Source organism: Callorhinus ursinus, unplaced genomic scaffold, assembly GCF_003265705.2.
Source record: "Callorhinus ursinus isolate GAN/ISIS: 27379988/994484 unplaced genomic scaffold, GSC_fseal_2.0 scaffold4, whole genome shotgun sequence".
In the NCBI taxonomy this organism is placed as follows: domain Eukaryota; kingdom Metazoa; phylum Chordata; class Mammalia; order Carnivora; family Otariidae; genus Callorhinus; species Callorhinus ursinus.
Genome location: NW_027397066.1, coordinates 57,823,480 through 57,830,489, shown reverse-complemented (window position 1 = coordinate 57,830,489; position 7,010 = coordinate 57,823,480). Strand labels below are relative to the sequence as shown.

The following is a 7,010-nucleotide window of genomic DNA, read 5'->3' as shown; positions in this document are numbered from 1 at the left end:
AGTTACCCAAATTTAAGGAAGTTTTAACTATAAAATTGATCTGTTTTACTATAGAACTTGCTTAGTAACAGCTAATCATTCTAGCAATGATCCAGTGTTTGAGTAGTTATTCCAAGTATAAATGCATAGGCAGACTGAATAACATTAGAGTGCTACTGAAAAAACAGAACTCTGATGTCCTTTTTTTTTAAATAAAGAAATTTCCCCTCATTCTCAGACAAAGGTTGTGAACATAATAGACATGTCACAATAGACTTAGGGAAAATAGATAAATTTACATTTGTCATAGATTCCAAAAAGGTCAAACAGGCATCAGTTCAAATTCTTTTCTCTCTGTCCTATCTCCCTCTCAGTGTCTCTCTCTCTCTCTCTCTAAATATATATGTTGTATGTATATATCCCTGAATATATTATTTAATGTGTCCAAGTCTTAATTTCCATATCCATAAAAGCAAGGATGATAATACCCTTCATAGTATATTTTAGGAATTAAATTTGATAATATAAGGAAAATATCAACCAGAGTACCCTTTACATAATCATTTTCCATTTCCTTCACCTGATCTCCTGATAATAAAGCATTTAGAAATCTCACACTTTATGGATATTAATTTTTTAAAAAGTCAAATAGGCCCCACATAGTAATTTTCATGTAATTCACTCATTATCAGGAAACAGGCAATTTTATAATAGATACTGTAGGTTATAAAAGAGCTATGAGATATTTAATATTTCAATATACTAGAATAAGTGATATGCATAAACAACTCAGCAATGAGATGACATTATATAAATTTATATTGATGTAGTGAAGTGGTGAATTATGTGTGGGCAACAAGAGGGCAAGATGATATACTAGGGGCTAATAGTTCTGCAGGGATTAAAAAGAAACTTAAGGAAGTAAAAGCCATTGAGGCCCTGGGCTTTGAGGGAAAGCCTTGAGTAGGCCCTGGGAGGGTAGGTGGTCTATGGATATATGGGCAAGAGAAGGGAGGAAATTCTTGGCAAGGAAAGTGCTTGAACTAAGGTACAAAAATGGGAAGAGCTTCGTGTGTGTGTGTGTGTGTGTGTGTGTGTGTGTGTGTGTGTGTGTGTGTGTGTGATGTGCACACATGAGGGCTGGGGCTGTCAGCATACCTTGATCACAAAGTTCTTATTAGTCAGCAGTGAGAAATAAGGTTGGATGGGTACACTGAGGCAGGATTATGCATTCCTGAGGTCTAAGCACAAGAGCAATATTTCATCACTGGCCTGGCATGAAGGGTCCCAACAATTTCAGTTAATAATGTTGATGTTGGTCATATGTTCAGTATGAATAATGGGCCATTTTTCCCACTTATATATGTATTTTTCCTAGAATATCAATATATTTTATTAGCAAAGATTTTATTTATTTGAGAGAGAGAGGGCACAAGCAGAGGTGGGAGCCTGATGTGGGGCTTGATGTGGGGCTCAATCCCAGGACCCTGGGATCATGACCTGAGCCAAAGGCAGACTGAACCACAGTCACCCAAAAACCAAACAGCTTTTAAGGGGTTGTTGGGAAATAAGGTAAGCACATTTAAGAAAGGCATTAGAGGTAAGCTGGAATTTCCTTTTATTTCAGAGTCAGAAACCATCTAAACTGGGCTCAGCCATCACTGGAGGTGATGGTTGTTTCTAGATACCCCGGAGGGTTGTCTGTGTTGGTACATTAGACTCCTAAAGGATAGCCCTGTGGATTTTGGTGGTTAAGGCCGCTTGGTGGCTGTGGCCACTGCTCACATCTTGATGTTAAGTTAGGACTCTGGAACATCCATGGTCCAGCAGCCATTGGCCAGTGCAGAGACACACAATCTCAGCCCTCATGACAGCAGGACTGGTTTTTGGCATGTATTGCAGCCAGGTGCTTCTTCAGAGATTGGAGCAGGGGATGCATTCAAGCCTTCATACAAAATTCAGATACACAGAGGCTCCAAAGTTTTGTCAGGAAAAATACCACTCTTCTGAGACCTGTCAATAGGTATTTCTTTAAAAACTGTGACAGGAGGGGCACCTGGGTGGCTCATCGTTAAGCGTCTGCCTTCGGCTCAGGTCATGATCTCAGGGTCCTGGGATCGAGCCCCGCATCGGGCTCCCTGCTCCGCAGGAAGCCTGCTTCTCCCTCTCCCACTCTCCCCGCTTGTGTTCCCTCTCTCGCTGGGTCTCTCTCTGTCAGAAAAAAAAACAACAACAAAAACCTATGACAGGAGAGGCTTTTCCTTGATTTTGTAAAGTTGGCAAACTCCAGATAATCAGGATCTTTCCTCTCTGTGGCCTGTAAATGTGTGTCATGACTCTTATATCGGCTTATGATACACAACATTTCCCGAAAGTAGCTCACTGCAGGCCCTGTGCCAACTTGATACACCAGTGTTCACGCTCAGTTAGAAAAGTCTACAATAAACCCTAGCAGCCTGATCTTGAGTATGGTGACATTTTTATTTCCTTACATCTATGAGATCCAAATCAGTCTTTCTTCATTTGGTGCCCCTGACACAGTGCCTTTGGCCTACAGCTGAAACCAGTCTTGGCTTGTCAAAGGAACTGACTGAAGCCAGATTGAGTGTTTTTTATCAAAGGATGCCACACACAAACTTTTAGAAACTTTACTCTCGGTAAGATACTACATCCAAAACAAATTAAATGCCTCATGCTCTAGCTTCAGTCATTTCTGATTCTGACCTCAGTGAAAATTCAAAGCAGCTGATAACTATTATATAATCATTCTCATATATTCATTTACTGTTAGCAAATCACTCCTTAGTTGTTTCTTTTTAAATAATGAATTATCCTAGTTCCTTTTAAATCTGTCACATTGAAACAAACACTTGTTTCATTTCTGGCAAATAATCCCACCCACGTCTGTCTGTGCTCCGAGCCCTGTTAGGAATGCACTTCAGAGGTGTGTTTGAAACTTTCTAGAAATCTTTTTGAAAGAAATTTGCTTATTATTGCCACATGTCCTTACCTATATTTTAACTTTGGGGTGTGTGTGTGTGTGTGTGTGTGTGTGTGTGTGTGTGTGTGGAACGACCACTGATTTTTGTGACTAACATTATTGTTTTTACCCCTAAATTACTGTTGCCAGACAAAATAAAGGATGCCCAGTTAAATTTGAATTTCAGATAAGCAACAAATAATTTTCTAGTATGTCTCACATACCAAAAAATTCTTTATTGTTTTTCTGAAATTCAAATTTGACTGGGAATCCTGTAGGTTTATTTGCTGAATCTAGCAACCCTCATGAGATAAAATCAGTCATGGATAGTAGCAAACATTTTCCTGTTTTCAGGTTAAAACGAGTCACACACCTCTCCGCTGTCTATATCAGAAGCAGAGAATATTCCAAAATACTTGAATAATACCTCTTATCTTCTAATGTTCAAACCTTACTACAGATATCAGTGTTTGAAAGAGGTTTGTACCTACCTTACTGAAAAGCTTAGGAATCATAAACATGGCCATAACCATGTCACCTTAGGTTTCTTAATTGCTCTGAATGTCAGATACCTCAGCAGTTAGTGGGGATAATAATAGCTACTTTTTAAGCCCGTGGCAATGGATGAGAATAATGTAATTTTTGTAAGGGGCCTGAAACAACCCCCTGAGCTTCCTTCTGTAACATCCCACAAATATTGGTCCAGTGACAACATATGCCAAGTACCATCCTCGGCATCAGGGAGATAATAGTGAACGAGATAAAATCCCTGTAGATGATAAACAAGTTAAGAAACAAAGAAGCAAGAGAAGTTTAGATAATGGTAAGAGCTAGGCTAAACATTAATCGAGTAAACATGAAGGACCATTAGAAGGGCCATGCTGCTCAGGATGGGCAAGGAAGGTCCTTGGTGGGCAAGGACCACCTGAGGTGGTCACATTTAGTGGGATAGGAGTGGAAGAAGGAGATGCCTGTGAGACCTGTGGGCAGGGCATTCAGAGTAAAGGGAGTTCTAAGTGCAGAGGCAGAGAGAGCTTGTCTGGCTGGAAGAGTTGGGGCATGAGGGGAGGAAAGAGAGCTAGAGCCTGCATGAGGGGCAAGTCTCTAGAACAGTTTCTCAAACTATCTGTGGTGAAGAACAATTTTGTTTTATTCCCAGTTCCTCTACAAAACCCCAAAATTGCCATACAAATGAAATGAAGAAAATCACATACACAGTACAGGCCCATATTTCTTAGATTCAGCAGAATAAAATTATATTTTAATAAGTAACATCAGAACAAACATGACAGGGAAAAAAACGAATTACAAAGGCTGTTGCACATTCATTGAAAGTGGGTCTGTAGGCAAACAATATAACCTGTTTAATAAGATATGCCCACCAATCATACATGTCAATGTTGTGGCAATGCTAACGAGCTGTACCAGTTTATTACTCTCACTTCCACAGATGGGGATTGGTGCACGGACCCCACTTTGCATAGCTGGAGGATTGTAGGAGAAAGGCAGAGGTCATAATGGCCATGATAAGAAGTCAAGATTTAATTCTAAGTTCTAGCCAAATACTAAATTAATAATAGTAGGAAGAATAATGACAATAATGAAGACTTGTTTTTATGGTCAACTGTGAAGGAAATGAGATTCCCTTTATCCTAAACTTCCCAGAGGTTTAGGTCTAAGCAGGGTGATTCATTGTGGAAGATGTCCACACTGGCAAGATGTCCACATTCTTCCAAGTCTCCCATTATTTCCATAGTACCAGATGGTTCTTCCTTTCAATGATGTGCTGGAAAGAGCGATCTTAGTGGGGAGACAACAGAACTCAATTCTAGTCTGGCTCCAATAGCAAGGCTTGGGCAAGTTTCTTCACGTCTGGGTCTTAGTTTTCTCACCTGTAAAAAATAAGATGGAGGACTAGCTAATCTTTAAGGTACTTTTGAATTCTAAAATTTTATAAATCTGTGATTCTAATTGTGTCTTTTTTCAATGATGGAATAAACTTTTCAGAAAGAGAAGAACCTTTTAAATTAAAATAATATTAACAATTTCAAATTATTTTTAATCAAGTCCAAGTAGTTTTAATCAAACTGATCAAAATAAAACTAAAATAAAGATTTTTTTTTCTTTTAGTGGAGTGAAACTGCTAGCAAATACCTGAATAGCTGAAATGTCTTTTAATTACTCTATCCTGTATCTTCACTGGGTTTATCTTAGTAGAACAGGGCTTCCAGCATACTTTGGTTAAACTGTCTATATATTCAGAAATTAGTATTTATTCACTTTCTAACTCTTTTATTCTTACCCAGTATTCTTCAGCATGTTTCAAGCTTTAGGTTTACTGATTTCTACATAGGTTCTCTGTGATAATTTGGGGGAGGTGCCCCCCCCAAAAATCCTTCCTAGTACATTTTAAATGTACATTTCAAAGTGATTCAAATGAAGATGTTCTGGAAATTGTCCATTCATCAATTAGATATTTATCGAACACTTCACTTAAATATTGGAATAATATAAAAGTAAATGGTACCCAACTATGCCCATGAGAAGATCGTTGATGGGTTTGGGAAGAAGCACTCGATTTAACGGGTCTTCAAATGAGAGACGTACGTACTAAGTGCCGTGAGAACTGGCGGGCCGGAATGGTGAAACCCCCTGGCAGAATTAAGACCAGACTTTTGGGGCGCCGGGGTGGCTCAGTTTGTTAAGCGACTGCCTTCGGCTCAGGTCATGATCCTGGAGTCCCAGGATCGAGTCCCGCATCGGGCTCCCTGCTCAGCAGGGAGTCTGCTTCGCCCTCTGACCCTTTTCCCTCTCGTGCTTTCTCTCATTCTTTCTCTCTTTCTCAAAAAAAAAAAAAAAAAAGACCAGACTTTTGGGGATACTAGAATGGGATCTTGACGAACCACTGGAAAAGATAGGTCAGTCCAGGGGAAAAGCTCACGCACAGGTAGGCAGATCCGTGAGGTGCTGGGAGGCTACAGGCCTGTGCTTCCGGTCCTGTAGCTTGAAGATGCTCCCTTACGTTACCAAGTTTGGAAAGGATTACAGAGCAAAGGGGAATACACCTTAGAGGATTTGGGCAGGGAAACGAAGAGTCCCGAGAGCCAACAGCCTCAGGCGTTTTACCAATTTTCCCTCAGCCTTCCAGGTGGTTTTGACCTTCCTAGCTTCCAAAGGCAGAAACCGCCCCAGAGAGGTTTGCCAACACCCATAGAGGAACGAATGGAGCTAGTTGAGTGGCAGAGCCGGCCTTTGAATTTAATTGTTTGACTTCCCAGTTCCAAAGGCCAGGCATTTTACCCCTCAGCACGAGGCCTCCAGAAAGGGCGGACATGTTGCTGGTGGGAACAGTTCTCATCGGTCTTTGCCCTCAGGCCACCCAACTTCTCAGGCTCCCTTCAAAAGGTTATCCCCCAGGGCACTTTATGTGCGAGGGGCTGGGAATTTACCTAACCTCAGAGCGCCGTGCCCTTGCTTATCAACAATGGCCTCGCGGGGTCGGCCTCCAAGCTTTTCATCCCACTGCTGCAGGTCTGGCCCAGCAGTTCACAGGCTGCGGGGACAAACTTAATTAAATTCAAGAGAGTGTTGTTAGCAGGGCCTGTCAGGCGCAGTTGTGTGCAGCTGAATAATTGAGTTGTGCGCGGCGTTTCTTTTTTTTTTCCCCCCCCCTCTTTGCCTTCTTGGTGGTAGGCTTTTTTGGGGGGTTTTGTTTTGTTTTCTTTGGGTTTCTAAAGATGACCCTGACACTTTTCATAAAGCTGTTTTCTAGTAGGAACGCCCTCCATCAAAGAGACGCAGTTTGGTTGCCAGGCTACCGTGAGAAAAGAGAACTCCGAAGGGACAATGCCGACCTTTTCTCGGAGGATCCAGGGTCTATACTTGCTCAGGACAAAAGTACCTCCCAGAGACCTCACAGCTAGAACTCCGCAGTGTCCCTACCTGAACGTCAGACTGGTGGCCGGGAAGGCACAGCCTCGCCCGGAGGAAGCTCATCGCTGCGAGTGAAAAACAGACCGTATCAAATTGGCAGTGAGGAAGGGAAAAGGTC

At 41.5% G+C, this 7,010-nt stretch overlaps 1 long non-coding RNA gene across 1 annotated transcript; it reads right to left on the bottom strand.

The window, feature by feature from the left end:
- Nucleotides 1–4,371: 4,371 nt before the first annotated feature.
- LOC112836081 (uncharacterized) lies at nucleotides 4,372–6,736 on the bottom strand. Its single transcript, XR_003211376.1, has 2 exons — nucleotides 6,414–6,736; nucleotides 4,372–4,851 (listed from the first exon to the last, which is right to left on the bottom strand). It is a non-coding gene; the product is annotated as an uncharacterized lncRNA (long non-coding RNA).
- Between the last annotated feature and the right edge of the window lie 274 nt (nucleotides 6,737–7,010).